The sequence below is a fragment of the Choristoneura fumiferana genome, chromosome 22, assembly GCF_025370935.1.
Source record: "Choristoneura fumiferana chromosome 22, NRCan_CFum_1, whole genome shotgun sequence".
Classification (NCBI taxonomy): domain Eukaryota; kingdom Metazoa; phylum Arthropoda; class Insecta; order Lepidoptera; family Tortricidae; genus Choristoneura; species Choristoneura fumiferana.
In genome coordinates, this window is record NC_133493.1 from 8,848,540 (window position 1) to 8,862,927 (window position 14,388).

Consider the following 14,388-nt stretch of genomic DNA (forward strand, 5'->3'; position numbering starts at 1 on the left):
GAACTCCGTACTTTTTCTATTGGGTCTGATAGCTTGTGGTGTTTTTCGGTGGAAAATGACACCTGCAGTTTTTTTTAATGAAAAAGGCGGGAAACATAAGAAATATTGGAAATAAAATTTAAATTGTTATTATATATTTTGAGAAAAAGTTTATTCTATTTCAGAATTATTCACCAATTTTGAAAAAGCTTTATATTAAGTCTCGGCTGGAATAGCAATTGCTGGCTTCGTATTAGTTAACGGGACTCGCACCTCGTCCGTTTAATAATACTCATACTTAGCCAGCAATTGCCTACTTCCAGGCCACGACAATAATCTACTATTATAAAGTACAAATTGTTGATTGAAGAAAGAATAATGCAGCAGGTCAACCACGCTTAGGTCTTTCACTAAGTTTGTCAAAAAATGTCAGGACTCAGGAGGTTAAAAAGGACCTTGGTTTTTAATTTATGGGGTTCCAAAGCCATGCACGACATTTACGAGCAAAAAGTGACAGAAAAAGCAAACAAAAAAAAAGTCCGCGTACACATTTTCTCTACCTAAAGTACCAGGCTGTAATGAATCAGAAGATATAGTGTGCGCGATTTCACTTTGTATTTACAAAACACGGCGCTCGTATCAGACCGTCTCGCATTTATGAAGTCCTGGTACTATTCAACCGGTCTAGCGAGTTTTCTACATTGTTCGCGCATCAATTTTGTTAAGTACTAAGTTATCTGAGCGACAGAGCTCTGGTCGGATTTTCTTTATTTTGGTAAATCGTGTTATATTTAAAAAAATACATATTTATATGTGTTTTATAAGTACTTTTCGGATAGGATGGGTACGGACATGTCATTAAGCAATTCCAGGGGACAATGTAAATTCGAATCGATTTATTGCGATTCTCGATTAATTATGCTAAGGGTGTGTAATCGATTTTATTATTAATTATTTTTTTTATTCGACTGGATGGCAAACGATAGTTTATATTTTTAACTAGTTTTGCCTGCGGCTTCACCCGCGTAGCAAGTGTTTTTGCTTGTCTATCGGGATCTCACAAACCAATGCGGTCTTCTTTGACACTATATCAAAATTAATAACGGTAAAAAAATTAACAAAAACCGTAATAACAAAATTGAATAACAAAGTAACAGTTCAAAACATCAAGCAATACGAAACACTCGATACAAAGACGCTTTTAAGGAACTTCGCTCTCGTACTAATTAACAGATGATGCGAGTCAAACGATTTGATAGGATTGTGGAATCGATTCGGTCAATAGCAAAGTCAAGCTCTATTCAAATAGAGTTCCGTTTTACGCGATGAAAGTTGACTAGATTCAAATTTATCTTTTTAGTTTTAAAACATAATAATATATTTCAAGTGATTTTTGTTTATTATTACGAAGTCTTTTAAGCTATAGAGATATATATTTTTTTTGTTCTTTCGGGATTCATGTATATTTTTTTATAAATTATTGGCCTGAAACGTTCATGGCGTGTAATGGAAAAACGCAAGTGTCACCGTACCCCTCCTATCCGAAAAGTACTATAATACTCATAATGAGGGCTTGGCCTCGACTCCCTCTCTGAGCCTCGAGGAGGAGTCTGATATACCTACTCGTTTTCGGCAGCGAAGCCGCCGCTACCCTCATTGATTGCGACCGCTACCGGTCGTGTTCCGACCGCGACCCACCTGCCCTTGACGCTGGACGCGCGCGAGTGCCGCACGCTGGAGTCCCGCGACTCCCTCTGAGCCTCGCGGAGGAGTCTGATGTACTCGTTCTCGGCAGCGAGGCCGCCGCCGCTGTTCAGCTCGACCCATGATTCTGAAACCAGAGCAAATGCGGACTTAGAAACGGTACGCAACGAAATGGTTTTTGTGCTTAGTCCAGGGGTCCCCAAACCTTTGCAGTTTGAAACGCAATTATAGCCTTTATTTCGTTACAACGCCCTTGCATCCAGGGAGACTAGCTAGTTGAAGTAAGCAATGATGATTTTCAACAGATTGCCTAAGATTTCGGGGTAAAAGGAGTCCAACGTTGCTCTTGGGTAGGTACACACCAGGGCGTCCTAAGGTGCCGCGGCGCAGTTTGGAACTACCACACAATAGATCCATTACTTTTGTTATGTCTAGTCTCTATTAAAAAAAAGATCACGTAAATCTGACGTACACGTTGCTAAAATTATGACCGCTCCTTTTTCTGGTGAAAAAGGCAACATAAAGGAAACATATCTATTCTGTGGTAGTTTTGGCAAATTCAGATTTTTTTTTTATTTTTTTTGTATTTTTTTAAATATGGAGAAATCAATTATAATAAATATTTTCCCATGTTCAGGAGGCAAAACTCTTTCGATTCCTGTAGTAAGTAATTTAAAGGTGTTAAAAAAATGAAATCTTGTCAATTGTTTAATTATCTAAATTAAGATTATTAATATGCACATATATGTAGTTTTTTATGACTTGCTAAATGTGACTGATGTTACTTGGCCAATAAACGAATTTGAAATACTTACAACAACTGAAAAAACCGGGAAGGACTACTAATATCCCAGTTTTTCTGACCAATTAATAAGCATTTAGAGACGTATTGTGCTCTAATCTAACACGCAAACATTGTTTCTAATTAGCAATCAAAGATGGCAGCTTCCGGCGGCGCGTGCGCCTATTGTTCGCCGGTTTCACGTACGGCTTAATATTGTTTTATTTGCACTCAACATGGTTACAATTTCCTACCTAAATAAATAATTTATTGAGTCAGGTTCATTATCTAATGACTAAAACAAACTTTTATGCAAGAAATGTTTTAGCAGACGAAGGTCATTTAATGTGTATAGATAGGTATTTACTGTGATGTGTACCTACTTGTTAAAACAGGTTGCAGAGACTTTTAAGCTACTGTACAAATATTTTCAACAAAACAGTTGAGGCTACGTTATCTAAGTTATAAATATTTGGTTCACCTTGACAGTACATTGAAATTGTTTTCTTTTTCGATGGAGTAGAAAAGTGTAACTCGAAAACGCTCGATTTTCTAGATTTAAGACCGACCAAGCTAGATCAACCCTCTCGAAAACCCCCACATAGCAAATTTCACCGAAATCGTTGGAACATTAATAAATCGAAAAAAATCAAAACATACTTACACTGTTTCATTGGCTTTTCAAGTTTAAAAACTTTATTAAAAATCTCGCGAAAAATATGAACCAAAATAAATAACTCACAATCTTTTTAACGGTTAATTTAACATCTGTTTTCTGCTCCGAATGACCTGATCCTAAAATAAGTTTCTCTCAAAAATCCCAGTTTCAAAAGACTTCAAAAAAGGAGGAGGTTCTCAATACATCTGTATGTTTTTTGTATGAGAAACTTAACAATTAGTACCTATGTAAAATTGTAGCACTTGTAACTTTTATTAAATAGAGGCCTGATAATGGGATTAATTTTTAATTAGAATTCTTGGCAATTGTATAAAAATGGAGTTTACGAGATTTTCTTGAGAAGAGTTACGAGGTATGACACTTTATACTACAATAATGCATTGCGTTTTGTTTGGCCAGCACTTGATCCAGCACCCATTCTCCTGTGGTCAATTCTTTCAAGATCACTAGAACTGGGTCAAATTGGACTTGCATATATTGACCCCAAAACATTTCCAGTCAAACAGACGCTTGTAGCAACGTTATTTACAACGCACAACAAAGAAAGCACGTGTAATCAGTAAACAACCCACCGAGGTCGTCAGCACCCAAGTTCTTTGGCTCTAGCATTGTCTATAAATATTAACGTTGCGCGCAATAAACACCATTCACTGATTCACTGTTTACTCGATCCACTGATCCACTGTTAACTCGCGTGCGCGCGCCTCTAGCGTTGAGGCGAGACTGACTGACTGACTGTGAAACAAGTTGCATGGTACACAAAGGATAGTGGGTGGGTGCAACGTAGTGTAAATACTGGAGATAAAGACTACTATATTTAGCGTGTAAAAGCCGGCGAGCGGCATTTGATTCTAAATCCAACGCAGAAATTTCTCACAGCAAACGTCCTAAATGTTTTACTTGTCATTTTCTGTGGAAAGGTTCACAGTATCATATAACTGAGGCCTGTCAAAAACACTTGGACATTTTTGCACGGAGATAGTTTATGGGCCAGAGAGTGACTTTTTATCCCGGAAAAATGCACAGTTGCCGAGGGAACAGCGCGCGATACCCGAATTTCACGCGGGCGAAGCCGCGGGCAAAAGCTAGTTTTTTGTATAGTTCGAATTTTAAAGCGCATTGGTGTTTTAACTATAATACTGTATATTTTTGTTGACACAAATATATATTTGTATCTTCATCATCATCAGCCGGTAGACGTCCACTGCTGAACAAAGGCCTCCCCCTTAGAACGCCGCGATGAACGACAACTCGCCACTTACATCCACCGGTTGCCCGCAATTCTCACGATGTCGTCGCAGTCAACCTAGTGGGACGCCTGCCAACGCTTCGTCTTCCGGTTAGCGGTCACCAAACATAAATAAAGTCGCCTAAAATTAGACCATGTAATTTTTTTAAGAGAATATTTGTATAAAATTAAGCATTCCATTATGGTCAAGTTGGTGTGAGCGAGCAGTTTATTAATACATAGTAGACATACTGTTTACTTGTTTGCCTTTAATTCGGGTGCAATCCATCCAAGGTTAGCAGACGAGTGATTTGCGACCGTCCATAAGTATTCTTTGGGAGCGCTAAAGTTTGCATACTCTTCGCTAGTCATACCTACCGTAATTTTTGTTCTCTGAAAAATTTAAATGGTCATCCTATAGAAACTATAGGTTGGTTTAGGTTTATTTTATAACAATTCTGAACAATTACTGGATTCTGAGAAAAAAGTGTTATGAGAAACGATCGTTCTGACAAACATTTCATTCGGACTTCCAATATATAGCGATATGCTGAGCCGGGACCTTTTTATAGCGGCAACACTTCTTATTGTAATGTGTCATTGCTGTTATAAATAAATTATTTTCTTCTTTTCTTTCAACAAGTATGCGTGCCGATATGGACCCGTATTTTTAACTTTATACTGAGAACATTATAACCACTATCTTAATTATAACCCACTTTCAGTAACTTCTGCTGCTCTGCCGAGCCTTTCATTTTTACTTAGAACACAAAATATGAGGCTGAACCTAGTATTGTCGTCTTGCCGCTAAATCTAGCGATTTCTACACTACATATATCAGCGAGTTTTTTTTTTTTCAATCTGTCTGTCTGTCGGTGTCTGACTTGTCCTACATCTGTTTGTATGGTGAACAGTTGTGTTGCTTTGATGATAAACTCTGGTTGAGTGCGAAACGTGTCAGTTACTCCACAATAACTCGTGGAGATAGTTGGGTTTGTGTGATTTGTATGTGTTCTTAAAATGTAGAGTGATGAACTGCACGAACACACGTTTGTTGCATAGACAGTACTTATCATAAGGTCGCGGATGAGAAAAGTAATTGTGTTAAATGACGACCAGTGCCCTTAGTGTTAGTTTTAGGTTACAAAAAACGTATTGATCTCGTTAAAATCTCAATTTATATGGAAACACGAACAGCGCCTCTAGTGGAACGTTTGCGATGTTCGTGTTTCCATACAAATTGAGATTTTAACGCGAACGCGATCGAGACGTATTTTGTAACCGAAAACTTACACTAAGGGCACAGATGGCCTAGTGGTTAGAGAACCTGACTACGAAGCTTGAGGTCCCGGGTTCGATTCCCGTGTCGGGGCAGATTTGTATGAAAAATAAGAATGTTTGTTCTCGGGTCTTGGGTGTTTACTATGTATTTAAGTATGTATCTATCTATATAATTATATTTATCCGTTGCTTAGTACCCATAACACAAGCTTTGCTAAGCTTACTTTGGGTCTAGGTCAATTGGTGTGAATTGTCCCGTGATATTTATTTATTTAATTGATATTGGACCTCCGTAAAGTAACGCCTGATTCAATAAATTATTTGAAATTAAAAACCTAAGTCTTAATGACATGGATCGTAAATTTCGCGCACCTGTCATCGTGCGCGACCTCGACTCAAGAGACCTTGCATAGACGGAAATCTATATTATCATGATAATGAGTTTATCATACGACTCCGCTTCTGCGTTTCAGCATACGTAGCAGATAAGTGAGACAACACACGTTTTCCTTTATCCTGAGTGACGCTGACAGGTAATAAATTGAAAATCTCCAAAGGTCTTTAACCTGCAAAGTGAGACAAAGAAGAGCCGAATTATAAAGGTAAACCGCCAAGGTTCCCCGCCTGAGGTCAAATTTTCTTCAATTGATTGTCTTTTATACAGCATGAGTTTGGCCACTAGTAACTTGGAGAAATTAACTGCAGTCCTGGGCGACCGAGCTTTGCTCGGGCTAAAACTCGACACTAAGCGTTTTCCCAGAGATAAGACCAAGCTAGATCGATTAGTCATCCCCGAAAACCCCCACATACCAAATTTCATCGAAGAATTGCTCGTTTAAAGGTAATAGATTTCTTGAATATTTCCTTAAAGGTATGTTTCTTTATGGTTCTATAACTGTAATCAAAAATCATCATCATCATCATCATCCCAGCCTATATACCTCCCACTGCTGGGCACAGGCCTCCTCTCAGTCAGAACAAGAGGGCTTGGGCCATAGTTCCCACGCGGGCCCAGTGCGGATTGGGAACTTCGCACGAACCATTGAATCGCTTCGCAGGTTTGTGCAGGTTTCCTCACGATGCTTTCCTTCACCGCAAAGCTCGTGGTAAATTTCAAATGTAATTCCGCACATGAATTAAACAAAAATCAAAAATAACACAGCAAATATCGATATCAATTTACTGTCTCCGACAATCGATCAGTTATAAATCCGTATCTACGTGGAAAGTAGCACGATATTTTCCGCACCATCTAACTAAACCTTTAGGATATGAAGAACTTATAACTTTGATTAACCCTAGTCTATAATCTGCAAGTAATCAAGATATTCCTTTGAGAGAGATCAGTGTTGAAACCAGTTCAGAGTCTAATATAGAAATAACATGGAAAGTTGATCTGGAATGACCAGAACAAGTCATCTATTCTAGAAAAGGTCACGGACACAGCTATTGTATGAAGAAGTAAACAAGTGTTTTTTTTTTATTCGACTGGATGGCAAACGAGCAAGTGCACCGCCCATAAACACCTGCAACACCAGGGGTATTGCAGATGCGTTGCCAACCTAGAGGCCTAAGATGGGATACCTCAAGTGCCATTAATTTCACCGGCTGTCTTACTCTCCACGCCGAAACACAACACTGCAAGCACTGCTGCTTCACGGCAGGATTAGCGAGCAAGATGGTGGTAGCAATCCGGGCGGACCTTACACAAGGTCCTGCCACCTGTAGCAGTAAGTAAAGTATGTAATTGGAATACCTACCATATCTAATTGCCATTAATATTACAGGTGTTGTGATGTGAATGTGAATAATGTTTTGCCATCGTATTTTGACAAACAAGTTCGCAATTATCTTGTTGTCGCAACTAGCTTACTTTAAAGTTTACTCAAGCTAATTGAGGAAGCAATATAAATACCAACTTCTCCAACAAAATAAGACGTAAAAACATTATTCAGTAGATCTGTACTAAAAACCCGCCCCCTGCATTCTAGGTGGTAGAGATCAAAGTTTCTAGAAGCAAACGGATTATCAATGGCCTAGTTAAGAATTGGTTCCATCACGAAGATACTTTAAGCAGCCAACAAGCCTGACGGCCTACTCGAAGTTCGAAGTTCGTGTCGTACCGTCCCTCTCGCTCTCGTATAAAATAGTATAAGTGTCAAAGGGACCGCACGACACGAACTTTTAGAGTTTCATAGTAGCCCTGCTGGCCCTATACTACGAAGTTCAAAATTCGAACTTCGTATCTTACCGTCCCGCTGACACTACTATTATATCAGATAACGAATGATCCATTACAACATCCAATAGCAAACTAAACCCTTCTTGAAAATTTTCGCAATTATACTATTAAACCTTTCGACCATTCCGTTGTATCGAGGTCAATCGGTATAGTCGATATTGATACAGTACAATAATAATATACAGTCGCGAACCGTGATTGTTGAGCCACTTGCTGTTCATAATTTGGCCGTGTAATGCTATTCTGGTTTATTAATGACAAGAATACTAAGAGTGTCTATAACTCGCTCGACGAACACGGTTCGCGATGGTACATGCGTGTGTGATACAGCGAATAATAGACTCCAAAATGATTCACAGGTCCATCGAGGTTTCGTTATCAGTGTTATCACGCCGTTACTTGCACTGTTATTCATTGTGCAGGTTGCACATGCTGGTGTCGTGCGCGCTTTGTTAGTGCGTGATGTGCATACGATGTATGCAGTGGTTTACAAAATTACAATGGAAGTGTGCGGGCAAAGTATAAAGCATCTTAGGGACGTTCACGCTGTTCCTGCGTGTAAAGAACACAACCGACATGCTGGGTCAGCGTCAAGCCGAGAGACCTTATCTGACTTACTCTACTCGCATAACCGAGCTACTTTTTAAAATTTTCAAATAACTTAAATTGTAGATATTTTATCATCAATAACGACACTAATTTAATCCAAGAGATCCCTGCTAATAACTGTTTCAAAAACCTATTTTAGTCCTGCAAAAAATGTGCAAGTTACAATTACAATGCTGGCCAGAGAAGCGAGTGAGGTTGAAGTTGAAGTGGCTAATCGAACAGCGCAATGTAATACCCCACGGGTTATTCTTGCAGCTCTAAAGTGGGCCAAATGTAGTGTTAAATACAGGCATGAAAGAGTACGTTTGTTGTGTTTTTGTTACACTGACGATGAGTCAGCTAACGAAATGTAAACAACGGTTGTCCTTTATACGTTTCCTTGGTACTGAGTCACGTTTACTTATAATATTATTAGTTTGTTGGCGACGTTTCTATACATTTAATATGAAAAGTGATTCAGGGGGCGACGTAACTGAGACGCGCCCCCGTCCCACGTTTCTTCAGTGTGTATTGCGCCTAGATGGCTTTTACAGCTTACCGGAGAAAGAGCGAGCTGCCAGACGGGCAGCTCAGCAAGAGGAATTTTCTTAGCATGCCAAAGGATGCTCCTATTGAGCCGACCACGGACTTTGGACGCTAAGGGAGTTTTCCCCAAGCAAACGAAATTTGTATACAACGGGCCTACGCTAGCTGGCGCGGTTTGCGCGGAGCCGATGGACGCCTATTGAGCGAATAGTATGAGCAGCACTAAATCTGCGCATCGCGTGAGACGGATTGTACCTGCAGGGCTACTACAAAACTCCAAGTACAAGTCTCTCTGACACTTACACTGTTTAATACGAGAGCGAGAGGGACCGCACGACACGAACTTCGAGTTTCGTAGTAGCCCTGCTGCACCCGCGACCGCAGGCTGCGCCCGCGAATTGCACCCGAGCCAGCTAGCGTCGGCCCTACATCGTTTCGATGATTGAGACTTGACAGACTACGTTAAATCCTGCCTGACTGAGAAGAAACGACAAGGAACTCAGCCAAGTCAGTCAGGTTGAGGTCTGATGGAAAAAAACCTACCCAGAACATGCCGGAATCGAATGTACTCGTAATAATGGGGAAGTGTGCACAACTAGGATTATTTTGCAGGTGGTTAGGACCTTGTGCAAGGTCCGCCCGGATTGCTACCACCATCTTGCTAGCTAATCCTGCCGCGAAGCTTACACTGATGTGTTTCGGCGTGGAGAGTAAGACAACCGGTGAAATTACTGGCACTTGCGGTATCCCATCTCTGGTAGGCCTCTAGGTTGGCAACGCATCTGCAATCCCCCTGATGTTGCAGGTGTCTATGGACGGAGGGGATCTCTTACCATCAGGAGACCCACTTGCTCGTTTGCCACCCAGTCGAATAAAACAAAACTCCCTACTGTCCAGTGCTAACAAAGGGGTGCGGGGTGTGAACAAATTGGACAAAAGCCACTACTAACTTGCGTCCTAAACAACCGTTAATTTAATCGCTATTTAATTAATAAGTTAGCAGTCCAGGGTCATCAGCTGACCTGGTAAAGCGGTGTTATCTCTTAATAAACCTGAATAAACAGTGGCTAGAACAAATAGCCGCTTCCTTTGATTATGTTTGTGTTAACAGACACACAACCGTGCAAAATCGTATAGCACTGGTTCGCAACTTTTCTGGAAATTTCATCAGCCGAAAGACGGGGTTAGAATCACTTCCCCTAAAAAGCAGCTGGTCTAAACAGCAAATGGTCAAAGTAGCAAGTGGTCTAAGAAGGTCCTTCCCCGGGATTCCAAACTATCTGTATAGCGAATTTCATTTAAATCGTAGATAAATATCATAAGCGGGACTTTAAACACACGACACGAGTAATATTTAACCCGAAGTTTCGTCTTTCGTTTAGATGAGGGTTTCCCCTTAGGGGTCCGTAGTATGTGTACCTATCAGGGATCCACGGTAAGTCAGTCTGTAAACATATTTATTAGAAAATTTCCAAAAATAATCTAAATACCACAAACGGTTTTTTTATTCCCAAAAATATTTTATGACAGGGGTCCGCGGTTGTTTACATTGTCAAAATGGTCCACGACTACAAAAGCACGTACGTAACAAAAGACAATTGACAAACTTTTGAGATACGTACAAAGGCGGACTTATCCTTTTAAAGGATTTCTACCAGACAACCTTTGAGTGGATGAGAGGAGTAATCAGATTATTAATTAAGTAAGAAGATTATTTTACTATGAGTACCTATCACGAAAGTTTAAAACATTATAACATTTCAAACTCAAACTCAAACTCCACAACATTTATTGACAAGAAAAACACACTGCATCACAACAAAAACACAGTAAAAACATAAATAGGAGAAGAGAGAAAACTAAGAGACATTGTGCTATAGTGTGACATTTAAATCGGTTCTGCGGTTTAGACGTGAAAAGGTAAGAGACATGCAAAATTTCGCATTCCTAATAATGATTAGTGGGATTCTATGTTCTCAAAGTGGCCCGCGACCTTCACTCATTCTCGTTGACCTGTTCCGTGCGACCGCGCAAAGCTGCGCACGCGGCGCCAGTCACGCGTCCTTGCGGCCTTCAACTTGTTTGGCGACGGAGACTGGTGTGGTGGGGAATTTTAATTATAAGATAATACTAGCTTTTGCCCGCGGCTTCGCCCGCATGGAATTCCGTTAAGTATCGCAAGCTGTTCCCTCGGGAACTGTGCATTTTTCCGGGATAAAAAGTAGCCAATGTCACTCTCTGGCCCATAAAATATCTCTGTGTCAAAAATCACGCCGATCCGTCTGTCCGTTTCGACGTACACAAACACACACTTTCGCATTTATAATTCGCACCTTTAGAATTGTACCAACTGACTTAATTCGAAATAATGACATAAAATCTCCAAAAATTGCGTTAAGTACCTATTACTTGAACTAATTGACTGCACCTAGAGTAAAGAAGCTGGTGTTTCAATCTGTACAATTGTGACGCATCGCCCTCTATACCTACACTATATACTATATCACCTAATCTAATGCAGCTACGTGCAAGAGGCAGATTGTCGCAGACGCAGCTAACGTCACGTACGCAGCAATAGATCGTTTTGTGACGCGAGCGCTTCTGACCTATTTGGCGTTTGGATTATAATTATTTAGATAGCGTATGGATGTAGCATGGAAGGCTTATATATATATGCTCAGAGTTTCTCTACGGCAGGCGTTTTCAACCTTTTGGTTTTAACAGCACACTTTTCGTTCATCAAAGTTTCACGGCATATAAATAAAAAATACCCAAGTGCTAGTCGGACTGGCGCGTAGAGGGTTCCGTACAGTAAACCCATAATATTTATATATACTTATTAGGATCTCGTTGACACCTTTAGGTACGAAACCCCAAAGCTATATATCAAAATGGCTATTCATGATTTCAATACAGCATTATACTTCGCGGCAATCGCGGCACACATGGCGGGCATTCGAAAATCGAAGTTCGTGTCGTTCCGTCCCCTGACACTTATACTATTTAATACGAGAGTGAGAGGGACGGTACGATACGAACTTCGATTTTCAAATTTCGGCGTAGGCCCTCTGAAAATATTCGCGGCACACCGGTTGACAACGTCTGCTCTACGGGATCGAATCAGAAGTGAGATACGTAAATAAACGTACACATAGCCAAGCGAATTGTCCATTGCCACTTCAACAACAGCGGACTGGACGTCCTACGGCTGTTACAATGATGATGATGAACATTATGCCGAGCCGGTATCCGATTCGCAACCGCAACGGCAGCCTGTCTTAGTGTTGCCGAAAAATCGATAGTTTTAATCGGTAAGAGGCCATACTATCGATAGTATTGATAGTATCGATATTATTGCTGTCTAATAATACCCGTGTGGTGTCGGGCTAGAATTACACCTCTCCATTTCTTCGGTGGATGTCGTAAGAGGCGACTGAGGATATAGGTTAAGGTATACCGTAGGCGACAGGCTAGCAACCTGTCACTATTGTACCGTTTTTGTCAAACTTAAACCATACAATTGCTAAAAGTGGCTCCGAAGCGGTAACGTTTCGTGTGCTCTGCCTACCCCATTTAGGAATACAGGTGTGATGTTTATGTATGTATGTATGTATGTACTAATAATACAAAATTATCGACATCGATAGTTTTGAACAGAAATTTCTATCGCTTTTGCTCAAACTATCGATAGTCTATCGAAACACTATCGATAGTGGATATAGATCGGCAAACATAGTGTGTCTTTTCGTGTCGTCTATTTATAATAATACTGTATTGTGTGGTCACATTTGTGTTGTTGTGAATAAATGCATTCTTTCGTATCTTTAAACTGGGCTCTATGACTTCACGTCATGTCGGCCATGACGAATAACCTGCTCTCCAAAACATAAGGTCTTTGCCCCGCACTTGGCACTGCTCGGGAAGTGCTGAACGGACGTTGGGTCGGTCAACTCATTAACTTTCAGTGCGTTTCCGATCTTGCCATGAATTATCATTATATGTATCAATCTTAGCAAAAAGGTGATTTTTGGCACGGTAATGATTGACAAAGATACAAACATACAGTCACCAGGGGTGCCTTTATTTTCGCATAACACTATTTAGCATAAATATGAATCCGCATAATTGAAATATGAATATTATTATTAACTATAAATTAACTGCTATTTAATACGCACAATTTTATCAAGCGACTGAATTAGCTTGTTAAAGGCAAAAACCGACTCGGTTAGGTTAGGTTAGGTTACGCTATGCTTCGCTCGCCGCCTTAGCTTCGATGTTAGAATATAATAGTGTAATATGTAAAGATATTTTCACATACCTTAGGTTCACTTCTCAGATCAAATGAACTGAGTAAATAAAACAATAATCATTTTACTTATCGTAATAATTTTTCACTTAATGCAAGTAACACTTTAATGTATATTGTTTGGCAAGTAATTAAAATAATCATTTATATTTTTATAAATAGAAAAATACTCTTTTATACTAATGCAAAAGTAAATGACAAATTTATGCCAACTTACCGTTATGCAACCATATTATGCGCGTTTACATTATGCGTATTCAGTTATGCGAATTAATAAATATGCGAATACCGTTATGCCAATTTCAATTAGGACAATTAATTTATGCGAACTAATATAGACCCAGTCACCAGCACTTTAACAACAAATACAAAAAAAAGTTAAAAATTAAAGGGGAAATGGGGGGTTTTTTTTCATCGGCGGCCAAGGTGACAGCCGGCAGTTGCTAGGGGCAACTGAACTCTTCACGTACGACTCCGAATCGCACTTGACCGATTTTACTTTATCTCAGCCGAGCTTGTTGACTACATGTTTATATAAGTAGATGAGCCAAAAATACATTCCGTGGGTTTTAGGTGGGCGTACGCACACCCAAGGCCGTTCCTATCGAGTGTTATTTCCAAACAGTTCCGACTGATTGCTTTTTATGGCCTTTATTCGGGAGTGTAATGATTGGTATAACAACATTTGATATAATTTCAAAGGATAAGAGCTTCACAGAACTTTTTTTATAACACCCCTCTTTTTCGTCGGGGGTTAATAAAATAACCCTAACTTAACCTAACCTCAAATCGAATTAATACAAATTAATACGAATTAATAACAATAGAAATAAGTTTGGTTTTTAAGATAAATTGCATTATATCGAATGAAAATTATATCAATTGTTTGAAGGATATATATCCGCCTTTATTCGGCTTGTTTGCGGATGTGAGACTTGAGAGTGCAGTAGCGCTCTCCACCGCCAACTACGAACTTCGTACTTCAGCACTGCGGTGTGCAATGCATGTGGCAACCGCCACACTACTCGTATTTTCACAAAAAAGTCCTTAT

At 39.8% G+C, this 14,388-nt stretch overlaps 1 protein-coding gene across 1 annotated transcript in view; it reads right to left on the reverse strand.

The window, feature by feature from the left end:
- LOC141440385 (uncharacterized) overlaps positions 1 to 14,388 on the reverse strand; it is a 99,065-nt gene that overhangs the window by 31,825 nt on the left and 52,852 nt on the right. The window lies entirely within an intron of this gene.